This window comes from Hemicordylus capensis, chromosome 3, assembly GCF_027244095.1.
Source record: "Hemicordylus capensis ecotype Gifberg chromosome 3, rHemCap1.1.pri, whole genome shotgun sequence".
Taxonomy (NCBI): Eukaryota; Metazoa; Chordata; class Lepidosauria; order Squamata; family Cordylidae; genus Hemicordylus; species Hemicordylus capensis.
The window spans coordinates 339,787,560-339,803,077 of record NC_069659.1 but is presented as its reverse complement, the minus strand read 5'-3'; the positions used below and the strand labels follow the sequence as shown (position 1 = coordinate 339,803,077).

The 15,518-nt window shown below is 47.6% G+C and overlaps 1 protein-coding gene and 1 long non-coding RNA gene across 9 annotated transcripts in view; one reads left to right on the top strand and one right to left on the bottom strand.

The window, feature by feature from the left end:
- NAALADL2 (N-acetylated alpha-linked acidic dipeptidase like 2) overlaps positions 1-15,518 on the bottom strand; it is a 1,287,075-nt gene that overhangs the window by 1,143,904 nt on the left and 127,653 nt on the right. The window lies entirely within an intron of this gene.
- Positions 7,310-15,518, top strand: part of LOC128351029 (uncharacterized) — a 64,884-nt gene continuing 56,675 nt past the window's right edge. Inside the window, exon 1 of the long non-coding RNA XR_008319558.1 lies at positions 7,310-7,889. This is a non-coding gene — a long non-coding RNA (uncharacterized LOC128351029). The remainder of the gene's footprint in view (positions 7,890-15,518) is intronic.

Here is a 15,518-nt window from a genome sequence, read left to right as displayed (position 1 = left end):
GCTTTGGAACAGAAACTGCTTTGGTCACCCTGTGAGATGACCTATGCAGAGAGAGAGATGGGGAAGTGCAACCCTGTTAATTCTCTTGGATCCCTCAGTGACTTTCAATACCACTGACCATGTTATAATTTTGGATAGGCTGGCTGCGATGAGTGTGGGAGGCACTGTTTGGAGGTGATTCCACTCCTACCTTGAGGTCCATTCCCAAAAGGTGGTGCTAGGGGACTACTGCTCAACCCTATGCTATGGGATTCCTCAAGGTTCCATTCTTTCCCCTATGCTGTTTAGCATCTACATGAAGTCGCTGGGAGAGGTCATCCGGAGATTTGGCCTGAGGTGTCATCAATATGCAGATGACACTCAGCTGCATCTCTTTTTTTCATCAGACACAGGTGAGGTGGTGACAGTCCTGAATTGGTGCTTGGATACAGTAATGGATGAGGGTAAATAAGTTGAAACTCAATCCAGACAAGACAGAAGTACTGCTGGTCGATGGTCCCTCTGCCTAAGTGAATGATGTTCAGCCTGTTCTGAATGATGTTCAGGGGGTTGCATTCCCCTTGAAGGACCAGGTTCACAGCTTGGGGTGCTCATTGATCCAGAACTATCACTAGAGGCTCAAGTGGCCTCTGTGGCTTGGTGTCATATCCTCGTCCTCAGATAGCGAAGAAGAACAGGACGTTGGCAATCCTCCAGCAGAAGAAGAGGCATCTGAAGCTCGACTGTCGGGCTGCAGAAGGCAGCTGAGACAGGCCAGGATGAAGTTTCGGTTCATCCTTGGGGCCATTGGAAGCAGAGGAGATGGGGGATGGAAGGCCAGAAGGTCATTAACCCCTGGGGAGCAGAGGCATGCGAAATGCCAACAGTAGCTGAAGAACCCAGAAGAAGTGAGTGATTTGTTTCTCTTGTGCTTTGTTCCAGACACAGGAGGATGCCTGAGCTACCAGCTTCTTTAACAGTGATCCTGGACCAAGCCTCAGATGGAAGAGCTCGAGTCACTTGGAGTGGCTTTTATTAGCTTTGGCTGATATGCCAACTATGACCTTACCTAGATAGAGACAGCTTGGCCACAATTACTCATGCTCTGGTAACCTCTTGCTTAGATTACAGCAATGTGTTGTACGTGGGACGGCCTTTGAAAACAGTCTGGAAACTGCAGCTAGTACAAAGTAGGGCTGCAAGATTATTAACTGGAACTGGACATTTTGAGCATTTTATGCCAGTGCTTTGTCAGCTGCACTGGCTCCCAGTCCATTTCTGTGTCCAATTCAATGTGCTGGTTTTAACCTTTAAAGCCCTAAATAGTTTGGGTCTGGGTTACCTGTGAGAGCAGCTTGCCCCATATGTCTCATCTTGGTCCTTAAGATCTTCTTTGGAGGCCATTCTCTGGGTGCCCTTACCAAAGGAGGCAAGGTAGGTGGCTACTAAGGACGGGGCCTTTTTGGTGGTTGCACCCTATTTATGGAATAGCCTCCCCAATGAGGTTCATCTAGCTTCATGGCTTTGTTCTTTTAGATGCCAGGTAAAGACCTTTTTGTTCACTCAGGGCTTTTAAATTTTTAAATCAAATTTTTAAAAAATTGTGATCTAATTGTAACTGATTTCGTGTGTGTGTGTGTGTGTGTGTGTGTGTGTGTGTGTTTGTACTGTATGTTGTATCCCCTCCCGCCCCCTTTTCCATTTTGGTCTGTTATGAATTAATTTGTGTCTTTATCTCATGTTTTAATTTTGGGCTGTAAGTTGCCCAAAGAACAATTTGTTGTGGGGTGGCTAACAAATAAAGATGATGATGATGAACATTTCAAAACTACTGTACTACTTAAAATATACTAATCTTAGCTTGGTATCCTTTTAAGTTATAAATAACTATTTGGACAACCATTTCACAATACCCTTCCTTCTGTCCATTATTCCCCCTTCTCTTCTCACTCAGGTTCTCTTTATTTTAAAGGTGGCTGTATATATTTCAACATTGTTCAGGCCCAGTTCAAACATTAGCTGTGCTAATGGATGACCAGGCCACAGAGGCCCATTGCGCAGGTGCGGCAGCCTCCAAAATGGCCACCACACCAAGGGGGAAAGGCTGATGAGCGGCCGAATAGCATAAGGCAGGCCGGGTCTCACGGATCGTGAGACCCGGTCCTATCACTACAGAACCAAGCCCCCATGAAAAATAAACCATCATTATCCTCCATCATTGTCATTCTGCTCAACTGGTGAATGGATACTGTAAGTGCTCCCATTGTCCCAGTAAAGAAAGGATTTTTGCTTTGCATCTTCAGCCAAAATATAAAATCTTCATTGGGACTGACAGAGATCAGGAAACTTGCATCTCCCCACTAAACTTGGATCTCCCCAAGTAGCCATTCTGTTCTTGAGTTGATAGCTTAGCAGTTTTGCATCTCCCCACTAGAAACCATCAACAATTGTTTGGAAGCCTGCTTCACATTTGAAGAGCACAATAAACCGATCAGAAAAGGACAGACTCCACAGCAAAATATATGTTGTGAAAATATAAACCTGCAAACTTGGGTGCAAGTGTTTTACGATGCTACCTCCATTCTGTGTTAATGATATGTCTTTTTCTACTTATATGTGTCTGCTCCCAAGACCACTGGAATTATGTAGCAGTTGCTTCCCAAGATTGCGGTATATTTCTTCATCTCTTCCCCATCTAATTTCAAAGCGAAGCAACCCCTTGGGAGTGTAGCCATTTTGTTCTTGAGTTAATAGCTTAGCAGTTTTGCCATCTCTCTCAGGAGACCTTGTTAGTGATAATACATCTATGGAGAGGTTTAAGTAATAGTTCCCTAGTCCCAAGAAAGGTAGAAATGATTATAGTTTCATTTCAATGGGATGCCATCTCCTTCGGTTTGACAATCATCTTCTCGATTGCAGTAGAAGCGTCTTCTTCCTGGTTTAAATAGTGCCTTTAATCTGGAAGGGCAGTTTTATTTATGCTGCAGCAGGCATCTGAACTGCCTCTCATAAAGAAGCAAAAGAAACATCTTAAGAGCCATTTCTTATTGCCTAAAATCTCATCATATCAATGGCTTCAAAATCCAAGGGTTCTTGCGGGTGTCAGGCTCTCACTGACCTAAAGTTTACAGTGTTTCCCATAAGAAAAACATTTTTTAAAAATTACCTTACCTCTCCACAATGGTCATGATAACACACACAATGTCAAACTTTGTACTTCAAGAATGGAACTATCACCACTTCCTAGTGCATGAGTGCTAGGGATGTGCATGGTCCGGACCGGTCCGGACCAGCACCGAGGGGGGGGTCTCCCTTTAAGGGCGGAGGGGTAGAACTTACCCCTCCCGACGCTTTTCCCCCTCCGGCGCTGAAGCTGCCTGCCAGGTCTCTGGGGCACTAACCAGTCTGGAGGCCATGTTGGAGGCCTCCGGACTGGTTCGGATCCGGACCGGACCAGACCGGTCTGGCAGTCTGGCACCGAGGGGGGGTCTCCCTTTAAGGGCGGGGGGGTAGAACTTACCCCTCCCGCCGCTTTTCCCCCTCTGGCGCTGCAGTTTAAAGTGAAGATTTTGGGGCGGCAGTGTTCTTTGCTGCTGCCCCTGCCCCCGTCGTCACCCGGCAGTCTTCCTCTGAGTAGCACGCATGCGCACACAGCCTACGTCACAGTGGTGCGCACGCACGGTGGCGACGGATGCACGCGCGCCACCGCGCACGCATGCGTGCTACTCAGAGGAAGACTGCCGGGCGACGACGGGGGCAGGGGCAGCAGCGAAGAACACTGCCGCCCCAAAATCTTCACTTTAAACTGCAGTGCCAGAGGGGGGAAAGCGGCGGGAGGGGTAAGTTCTACCCCCCGCCCTTAAAGGGAGACCCCCCCCTCGGTGCTGGTCCAGACTAGTCCGGACCATGCACATCCCTGATGAGTGCAGGGGCGGTCCTCTCATGAGGCAAGGTAAGGTGGTCATCTCAGGCAGCAGATTATTGGGGGACCAGCAGGGCAGCAAGAGCAGCTCTTTGAGACCAATCGGACCCTGGCAAGCTTTGGAGGAAATGCTTTCCATTTTAATCTGCTCTCACATGTGTGTTATGTTGTGCTTGCTTTACTATTGTGTTGTGTGAGCCACCTCAAGGTCACTGTTGAGTTCTGTGACACTGGGAGAACTGCAAAATAAATACATGGAACTACAAGGGTGGGCTTGGCTGCTCATGAGAACCACCAGGGTCCACGCAGATCCCGGCGGTGCCACGGCACTAAACTCAGTGCCAAAGCCCAGCTCTTAGCTGAGTGTAAGGGTATGTTTGCACCCTTAACCTAGCTCCTGGGATCGCGTGTCAGTGAGAGCTACTTGTAGCTCATGCTGACACAGAGACGGGCACCTATAGCATCCACCCCTGGGGGAAATCCCCCAGTGCACTGCACTTGGTGCACTGTGGGATGCCAAGAGACTGGGACAAGAAGTTCCAGCCTCAGAGCGATCCACCCTGCTCTGCACTGCATGGAGCAGTGGGATCACGTGGAAGCACGGAGTGTGCTTCCACCAAGGTCAAGATGCTTGTCTGGGAGGAAGGCAAGTTTTGCGACACCTTCACCCCACCCGCCCACCTGGTAGGTCATGTGAATGGCCCCTACATATTAAAAGCAATTAGAAATGTACTGTGAAACTATAGCATTCACATTGCAAATGAGACTGACTTTTATTCCTAGCCCATTAACATTAATATTGTAGTCCATTTGAGTAAGCTGAACCTAACTTGAGAAGTTCTGGATGGGATGTTTGGGCCTCATGCTATTCAGCTGAACCTGAATCCACCAGTGAAATATTAATTCCAGTTCCACTGATTAAAAACATTCATTGGTGTAGCCTCTTAAGCATAAGGACAGACAGCAGGATCAACCAGTAAAACTAACAGCAGAATGACATGATCTAGCGTAAAAGTGAGGGCAGCAGGCCTATGTCTTTAAATTTGGGTCTCCCACAACCATATCTAAAATAGATGCCCAGTGGGTTCCATTTTCAGAAGAAACAGTGTATGTGGGTGAGACCGTTTCCCCAGGTACTTTTCTCCCAGATAGTCTCAGCTGTGGTCTAAGAGCCCGGGGGGCGGGGCGGGATGTGTTCTCGGGAGAGGAAGATGTCAAGGCCCAGGGGGCGGGCTCAGTGACCCCTCACCACCATGTCCTTGTTGCTCTTAAAATTGGGGCCTCAAATCCTGCTTTATACAAGGTTGGGGCAGACCCACATTTAAATAAGTGAATCTGCAGCTGTCTTGTTCAGGTTGGCCCACAGTTTTTGGCAAGGAATAGCAAAGTGGAAGACCGTCATTATGCTTATGTCATGGGGGCGGGGTTGGGTATTGGGAGGATTTATTTGGTGGGGTTACTGATTATATTCGCAACAATGTGCAATAGGCCCAGTTTCTTTATTTTCTCTTCAAAATAGTATCATTCAGGGCATTTTGTCAAGTTGCATAATGAGCTCTCTTACTAAGGAGCAGAATTTTTTTCAGCCTCCATCCTTTTAAAAGTGAGTGAGCCATTATGTAACTGTGTAACCCAAGCTATTAAGAGAACGATTTGCCTTTCTTGAGCTCATTTTATTTCTTTGTGTAATTATACCATTACATTTTCCTTGGGTATTCTTTTTTTAAAAAAAACACACCTCTGCCTTCTGTTGCTTTCTGTACTGAATGCACAATGTGTGTGTAACTTTAATGTTCTGGAGGGATAGAACCTCTTTCTGGAAAGTAAAAGTGAAATACAGTGCAGAAAAAAATACACACACAATATAGAAAGAAACTAAGGTTCTAATAAGGTTATTAATCAATGCAAATCAATGTGCTCTCTAAAAAGAGGCAAACCATATATTATTAATTCTCCAAGACGGGCCATGCGGCGGGATTCCATATGCAGACAGGGAGAAGGAGCCTGTGAGAGCAGAAGCAACATGGTGATTGGGCAGTGGGGATTCCATGTGCATATAGGGAGGAGGAGCCTGTGGCACTGTGGTGATTGGGCAGTGGGGATTCCCTATGCAGATAAGGAGGAGGAGCCTGTGAGAGCAGAAGCAACATGGTGATTGGGCAGTGGGGATTCCATGTGCATATAGGGAGGAGGAGCCTGTGGCACTGTGGTGATTGGGCAGTGGGGATTCCCTATGCAGATAAGGAGGAGGAGTCTGTGATGCTTAAGGTCAGTTGGAATGCAACTGTTACTGGTCGGAAGATGTTCTTGATTGTAGATCAAGATGGGATGGTAGAGGAGAGGAATCTCTCTCTATATATATAAGGATAGCAGGCAGGGGTCTGAAAAAAGATGGGTCGTGAGGGAGGAAAGTGCCCCTTCAAGAGAAGAAGGATGCCGTTGTGTGAATTAAATGAGGAAACAAGATGAACAAAATCTGTTAACTCGGGGAGGGAGGGAGAGAGAGAGAGAGAAAAAAACATGAAGGGAGGAGGAAGAAAGAGTGGGGAAGAGTGAGTGGAGGAGAGACAAAGGGAAAAAGAAGGGAGGGGGAAGAGAGACAGAAGGAAGGGCAAGGGACGAGCCTGAGCCTGTCAGCAGCTTGAGGGGAATGAGCAGCCATGGCAGCACTAGCAGCAAGGAAGGGCCCAGTCAACCACTGCTGCTGTTTGGGGCTACCAAGGTCATTGTCAAAGGGAGGCAGGGAGGCAAGGGATGGGCCCGGGCTTGTCAGCGGCCTGAGGGGAACGACCGGCCATGGTGGTGGCAGCAGCAGCGAGGAACAGCCCGGTCAACCACTGCTGCTGCTCCTGGAGGGAGGAGCAGGAGCGGGGCTCAGGTGAGGGTGGGGAGGTCTCTGGGGATAGGGAGCTGCAGCTTGGCCAATAGGCAGCAGCAATGCTGCAGCTGCGACCAAGAAGGGTGAGGGGGATGGAAGAAACGGGATGGAGGAGGAGCAGAAATGCAGCTCAGGTGAGGGTGGGGAGATCTCTGAGGTGAGGGGAGCAATCAAGTACTAGCGCGCAGATGCTCTAGAGTGTGCAAGAGTTCCAGCATTGAAGCGGAGATAAATAATGGTGGCGGTCAGGATGCAGAGGTGGAGGGCTGACAGGCGAAGCTCCTCTGGCCAGAAGAGGTGGGTGGACGGCGGGCGAAGCTCCACCAGCCAGGAAGAGGAGACGATGGAGGGGAGAAATCATGGCGGTGGCAAGGAGGTGGGCAGACGGCAGGCAAAGCCCTACCAGCCGGGAGGAGGAGGTGGGAGGCGGTGGCAGGATGGCCTGGGCCTGGCCTGCCCAATGGGGAGAGCTGCGTGGGGTGAGAGCTGTGGGGGGAGAGAGTGAGCGAGTGAGCTGTGGTGGGGGGAGAGTGAGCGAATGAGCCGCAGGGGGACAGTGAGTGAGCGAGCTGCAGGGGGGAGAGCGAGCGAGCTGCGTGGGGCAAGAACGAGCGAGCTGCGGAGGGAGAGCGAGTGAGAGCGCTGTGGAGAGATGCCACAGGCTCAGTGCACAACTGCACAGATGCTCTGTGCGGGGTCAGCTAGTATAATACTACTTTAAGAGAGCTTTAGATGTCTTCAGGGATGAGATGCAAAAATCTGATTCTATATATGCCTACTCAGATGCAAGTCGCACTGTGTTAGATAGGCTCAGTCTCATGTAAATGTGTACAGGACTGCAGTCATGGCCTAGGACTGGCATTGTTGGGCAGCTGTCAACGACCCATTACTGATCCCTTAGACCACCTCTGTGCCCACGTGGTGGCAATTCAGCATCTCTCTGGGGATACGGTGCGGCCACACTATGGTGGCCAAACTATGGTGCGGCCACATCTGGAGTACTGTGTACAATTCTGGTCACCACATCTAAAAAAGGACATTGTAAAACTGGAAAAGGTGCAGAAGAGGGCAACCAAGATGATCAGGGGCCTAGAGCACCTTCCTTATGAGGTAAGGCTACAACACCTGGGGCTATTTATTTTAGAAAAAAGATGACTGCAGGGAGACATGATAGAGGTCTATAAAATCATGCATGATGTGGAGAAAGTGGATTGAGGGAAATTCTTCTCCCTCTCACATAACACTAGAAACAGGGGTCATCCCATGAAATTAATTGCCAGGAAATTTAGGACCAACAAAAGGAAGTACTTTTTCACACAACTCATAATCAACTTGTGGAATTCTCTGCCACAAGATGTGGTGACAGCCAACAACCTGGATGGCCTTAAGTGGGGTTTGCATAACTTCATGGAGGAGAGGTTTATCAACGGCTACTAGTTGGAGGGCTATAGGCCACCTCCAGCCTCAAAGGCAAGATGCCTCATCCTTCAGGATGAGTACCAGTTGCAGGAGAGTAACACCAGGGGAGAGGGCATGCCCTCAGCTCCTGCTGTAGGCTTCCAGTGGCATCTGGTGAGCCACTGTATGAAACAGGATGCTGGACTAGATGGGCCTTGTGCCTGATCCAGCAGGGCTGTTCTTATGTAGTGGCAAGGTGGCTCTAGAGAGGGGGCAAGGCGAGCAAGAGCCTCCTTAGACAAGTAGCATGCCCCACTTATTAATTAATTAATTATTTAGTTAGTTAGATTTATATGTCGCCCTACTCCCATAGGACTCAGGGTGGCTTACAAGCAATAACATACATAGCAACACAATTTCATAAAAATATATCTTACATAACCTCGTAAACCACAATCCCATACAATACTCATTCCACATGACATAATAACCATGGATTACAAGATCACTCTACGACCAGCTATCTCAGTGACTGAACACCCGGCAGAATATTTCAGTCTTACATGCCTTAGGAAAGGCCAACAGATCATGGAGAGCTCTGATATTATCTGGGAGACCATTCCATAGAGTCAGGGCCACCACTGAGAAGGCTCTGGCTCTCGTTGATTGCAGTTTAATATCCCTAGGGCCCGGAATCACCAAGGCATTACTTGTAGCTGATCTCAGGACCTGGCGAGGGACATATCGAACAAGGCAGTCTTGGAGGTATGGAGGGCCCACGCCATGTAGGGCTTTAAATGTTAATACCTTAAACCTAACCCGGGACTCAACCGGCAACCAGTGCAACTGAACGAGCAAAGGTGTCACATGTGCTCACCAAGGCACCTTAGTAAGGACCTTGGCCACTGCATTCTGCACCAATTGCAATCTCCAAGTTAGGCGCAGTGGCAGCCCCACATAAAGCGAATTGCAATAATCTAACCTGGAAGTGACCATCGCATGTCTCATAGTGGCCAAGTCCGGAGGGAACAGATAGGGGGCCAGCCACCATATCTGGCATAACTGAAAGAAGGCCTTTCAAGCTACCTCCATGATCTGAGCCTCCATATTCAAAGAGGCATCAAGAATTACACCCAGGCTCTTCACAGTAGGCTGAGGTATCAAACAAGCACTATCAAGGGTCATTAATTGAAAACTCCCCAATGACCTCTTTGGACCCAGCCACAGAACTTCAGTCTTATCTGGATTAAGCCATAGACGACTTTGCCTCAGCCAGTCTGTGACTGCCTCCGAACACCTGGTCAGCTGGGCTATGGTGTCCTCATCCCTGCCATCCATCAGCAAAAAAACCTGGGTGTCATCTGCATATTGGTGGCACCCTAGCTCAAAACTCCTCACCAGCTTTGCTAGCAGACAAATATAAATATTGAACAGCAAGGGCGAGAGAATAGCCCCCTGGGGACACCACATTTTAGTACCTGACATGAAGACCTCTCATCGCTCATTGCCACCCTATATCCCCGGTCTTGTAGGAAGGAACGCAGCAACAACAAGGCCACGCCTCGAATCCCAGCATCAGCTACGTGGTGGACCAGAATATCATGGTCCACAGTGTCAAATGCTGCTGTGAGATCTAACAGCAACAGCAGCACCGACCCTCCCCTATCAAGCTGGCGATGGAGATCATCAGCCAGGGCGACAAGGGCCATTTCTACCCCACACCCAGGCCAAAACCCAGACTGGAAGGGATCAAGAATCGCTGCATCCTCCAAAAACATCTGAAGTTGTACTGCTACTGCTCGCTCTATCTCTTTACCTAAAAAAAGGCAAATTCGAAACCGGGCGGTAGTTAGCGGGCTCCAAGGCATCCAATGATGACTTCTTCAAAAGTGGCCTAACCAATGCCTCCTTCAGCTCTCCTGGGAAAATCCCCATCTCCAGGGAAAGATTGATAATATTCCCAAGGGAGGTCTACAACCCCTCCCGGGAGGCCTTCACCAGCCAGGAGGGGCAAGGATCAAGGGGACATGGTAGTCACTATGTTTCAGAAATATATGTGGGTCACAGCTTGCCCCCTACCAAATATCTTTCTGGTGCCACCACTGCTGGGGGCCCCAACTGACTGTGGGTCACATGAAATCTTTAGGTGGCACTAGTGGCAGCTGAATTTGTAAGGTGATGTCAGACAGCTTCGATGTAATTATTCAAAGGTTGCAGCTCTTCTGCTCTCAGAAACACAACAGACTTTGTTTTACTATGGATTCTGACTATTCCATAACTTGATCCAGACAGTCCAGTATTTGAAGAATGCCCTGGGCTAATCACAGCAAAGTCTATCCTAGAAGGTTGTTGCTCTATGCAGAGAAAGAACTTGGACATCAACCCTGCCATCCGTCAAGGCAGCTTTGCATCCTGAGCATCATTCCTGAGGGTCTCTGGCCCTCTAGCCATGATAACCTCCAAGGCTGAGCAGCTCATCTGTAAAATGCAAGTGCTTTCCAGGCAGGAGGTGGAAGGTTCAATGTCTGGCATCTTAAAAGGATGGGGTGGTGGGAAAGACCTCTGCCTGAGAACCTGAAGAGCCACTTCCAGTCAGAACAGAGAGTACTGGGCTGGATGAACCAGTCATTTGACTTGGTATAAGGCAGCTCCATATATGTATGCTGTCCCTTAGTGTCCCTCAATTAACATACACACTTGCCCAATAGAGCCTGTTTAGCACCAGCTACAGTGACTGAAGTGTTTTTTCAGTTCCGGTTGGTTATGTATTGTTGGTTTTAAATTATTGGTTTCGGTTAATGAGGTGAGTCTCGTGATCAGTGAGACTTGCCTTTAGGGGGTTTGCGGGGAAAGCAGGCTTAGTCCACTCTCCCCGCAGATGATCAGAAGGGAAGCCCTGGGCAGCCAGATCAGTCACCCACATGACTGCTGGCTCCGTCACGGAGCTGGCAGGGGCTGCTGGGATCGGGGGCTGTGTGGCCCCCAGAAGTTCCAGATGCCCTGCGTGAGCATGCGGGGCATCCTGGAGAGACCCCCAGGGTCAGGAGGCTTGTTTCAACCTCCCAGCGAGGGTCTCCTCATGTATTGCTGCAGCGCGGAGCCGCGGCATGGCAATACACAATCAAAAAGACAGGGTTACTGGAGCACTCGCTCCGCTAACCTCGGCTAAGGGGAGGGGGAATTAGGAGGATTTGCTGCCGGGAGCCACACATCAGCAGATAATCCACAAAAAGCGGGCTAGGCTTCCTTAGCCTACTTTTTGCTGATCGTGAGACTGCCCTCACTGTCTGTTATTCTAAATTGTCATTAACAACTGCCGATTTGTTTATTGTGTACTGCCCGAGTTTCCATTTTGGAAGAAAGATTATTATTTATTTATCGAACAAACAGATAAATAAAGTACTCACAGATTCAATAAAGACCAGTGTCCCAAAGACAGATACATAGGCTAAGCCCAAGCCTGGCTGCCCCTGAGAACCGCGGGGAGCGGAGAACCGCGGGGAGCAACATCTTGGCAAAAACCCACCTAGAGAGCTTGCTGTTTAGCTGAGGTTAAGGGCATGAGTGCATGTGTCAGTGCCGGCTTGTGTGTGCCAGCACCAGCTGCTCTCAGCCGGTGCTGACACCAGAGCATGCTCCCGGTGATGCATTGCACACTCGAGTGGTGCAATGTGGGATTTCCGGGGTCCGGGACGAAGCTCCGGGGTCCAAGACGATGCTTCTGCGAACATGAAGCTCCACTCTGCCTAGGGCAGCAGTGGCTTGTCTGGGCGTTTGATCCACGTACTCTGCAGCTCTCCCAGATTGTCTTTGGGGAAGGTGAACTCCCGCAGCCTTCCCTGCCCCCTGCCATCAAGCCTGCTCACAGGATCGTGAGAAAGGTTCACAGAGTTTTTGTGAGGCAAACACTGTGCGTACAGATACATGTCCAGAACAACCTTTGGTGTAATAAGCAATACTTTATACATCTCTAATTTGAACAAAAATAAAGGAGGAAAATGGTGAAGGACATGCACCACAATAAGGAGCACACAGAAATGAATGTATAAAATGAGGACAGTACTACATAATTCACTTCATTCTCTATGAATATAGCTGCATATACAATAAAGTGTCTTGTGTAGTACTATCCTCATTTAGTGTTAAATGCATGACTGATGTCAACAATCATATACAATACTAGCAAAATGAATTGCAGATTGCAAGCATTCATTCTTTACCACAAAATAATCATTTACTTCCCTTCACTCCTTGCTAGTTGATGAGCAAAAGAGCTGCTTTGTTTTGAGGATGCAACAGTGTTGCCACTAAGAACCCCTAGAAAAGACAAACCCTAGGAGACTGAATGAGACAGACGAAAGAAGATATCGAATGCAACTCGTCCCCCCACAAGTTTTTCTATTTCTTAAGCGACTTTTGTGGAAATCCGACACAGATTGAAATCCAGTGGACTGAGACAATATAGCTTGTTCATTTCTTCATCATTGTTTGTTTCTTTATTCATTCTTCATCAGGAGGTCCAGATTTCCTGTCTGTAAAAGTACCCGAGGAAACTGCCAACGTTTGTCAGCCAGCATAATTTCTCCTGCTCTTCCAAGTGAACCTTTTTTCTGCATTTGTGGATTAATGAATGTTTCTGGGGTTTTTGATTTTTCTGGTGACGTGAGTGAGGTCTCGAACCTACTGCCAGAAAGCATGTTTCCATCTTTCATGGTTTGCTCTGGTTATTTCATGGCAGTGAGTGAGGCCCAAGTAGCCTCTTATCTATAGGTCACTATAGGTCCTCCCTGTTATTAACAGGTATCATTCCCCGGCCATTTTATTTTCCCCACAACCCTGTGAAGTAGGTTAGGCAGGGGGATAGTAATCGGCTCAAGTCATCCAATGAGCTCACTTCACAACTGAGTGGGGATTTGAACCCAGATCTTCCCAGTCCTAGTCAACTACCATCTAGGATGCCCATCCGGATATGTCCGGGGGGGGCCCTAAGGGTGATTTGGTGCATCTATCTATCTATCTATCTATCTATCTATCTATCTGATTTATATACCACCTCTCCAAAATGGCTCAGGGCAGTTTACAACAAATAAAAACAATTAAAACCAATTTAACAGTTAAAATCAAAACTAAATCAATTAAACAATTAAAATCATTTAAACATTAAAAACATTAACATTAAAATCATTTAAAACCAGCATTAAAATTTAAACCATAAATCTAATTAAAGGCCTGGATGAATACATGTGTCTTCAGCACCTTTTAAAAAGTTGCCAGAGATGGGGAGGCTCTTATTTCAACAGGGAACACATTCCAAAGTCCAGGGGCAGCAACAGAGAAGGCCCATTCCTGAGTAGCTGTCAAACAAGTTGGCGACAAGTGCAGGCGAACCTCTCTAGATGATCTCAACAGGTGGTGGGGTGAAGACATTCTCTTAAATACTCAGGGCCTAAGCTGTCTAGGGCTTTATAGGTAATAAGCTATAAAGGTTATTTATAGGGGGAGGGAAATCATATTTAACATGATTTGTGAAAGTACCCTAAGAATCAGGCTATAAGCTGACCAATTCCTAGGAGGGGAAAGGGCCTGTTCAAAGAGCATCTACATATAGGATGCTAAAAGCGCCATCAGCGGATCAGCCAGGCAAAGCCAGGTGTCCGGCCAACCCACCTGCACCCTAGGCTTACCATAAATGTGGAACAGATGGAGAGAATGTGGGGAGGCCAAGTAGGAGGCTGGGTGGAGCTGGCATTGGTGTGGGGCCAGGTGGGGGGAGTGTGGGTGGCTGGACTCAGGCAGAGAGAGATAAGTTTATTCAGTCATTGACCAGCAAAAGGACTCAGGCAAATAACCTGACAGCACCCGCTGATGATGTCTGCGGGGCAACGTGGTTTACGGAGGCAGTGACCGCCCAAGAGGTGAGGGTGGGTTAGGAGGAGGAGGAAAGAAAGGGCATGGGGTGGAAAGGGTCAGACTAGAATGACAAATAAAGTGCATGGAGGCAGAAACAGGAAGGGTGGGGCTTGGGTGCTTGGCTTGTGAAGCTGTCTTAAAATGGCCCAGCCCACGATGAGGGGCAGAAAGGAGAAAGAGGGCTGTCGTCTCCTCGTGAGGAGCTAGCCCCAAGACTAAAAACTGCCAAGGAGGAGGACCCAGGTTCTGCTAACCCCTTCCCCTTTCTCTGAGGCTTGGCTCAGGCACCTTCAATCCTTTGGGGACCCCAGACATACTCGGATGGACACCAGGCATCCTAGATGGTATTTGACTAGCACTGGGAAGATCTGGGTTCAGATCCCCACTCAGTCATGAAGAGAGCTCATTGGGTGACTTGGGCTATCCCTATCACTATCCCTATCACTATTCCTCTGCCTAACCTACTTCACAGGGTTGTTGGGATGATAAAATGGCAGGGGAATGATACATGTTGATAACCCTGAGCTCCTTTTTGAAGGAAGAGTGAGATACGTAGTTATTACACTGAGATACAATGTAATAAATGTAACTAATGTGCACTAATTACAAAGAAGATCTTTTGATTAAATATCTGTTTACTGAAAGGGCAGATACATTCAGGCAAAACAGAATCCACTCTGTTTTTAGCTAGTGTTTGTGCAGTTGATTGGGCTAATTTTGTTAGTACTGGTGTTCTATCCAGAGCCATGATAGATTCAGTTTTTATTCTATTTCCTCTCAAGTTTTAACAGATCTCTTTTAATGCAAATTGTTCTCTTAAATCCCCCATTATGTGCCTCCTTTAGGAGCCAATCAGGAGATATAGCTGAATATATGCTCAATACATAGAAATAAATCGGGTCAATGTTTGCATTCCCCCCTCTTTCTAAGAATAAGTTGGTACCAGTCCAATTAACTTTGTGAAAATAAAAGCAGGTGCAAAATATTTGCTTCACTGGAGACAAGCTTTCTTTCCTCGATGCATGGAGAAATAAAGCAATTAAAATTCTCATAGTTGGACGGCATGAAGTTTTGCTTTAAGCACCAATAAGTGTTTACAGGGGTTTTGTGGGGGTTTATTTATTTTGTTTTTTGGGTTCTGTTTTGTTTTTTGAAAAAGAATCTCAGTGGAGCAAATCGCAGTTCCATTGAAATCCATGGGAGTTTTGCTGTTAGCTTGCAAAAAAACGTTAAAGATTGTGCCTTAACTAAATCCCAGAGAAAGTCTGGCTCTCTTGCTTAAAAGCTACCTTAATCCTGTCGGAGCTACAATGTTATTTACGCACTGAATTCCCTCTCACCAAGGGGGCACCTAAAGTGGTATGCAACAAAATAAAACCACCAGGTTACTCTCCATCGCAAAAGTGATTTCAAACAAACAAGTGATATTTA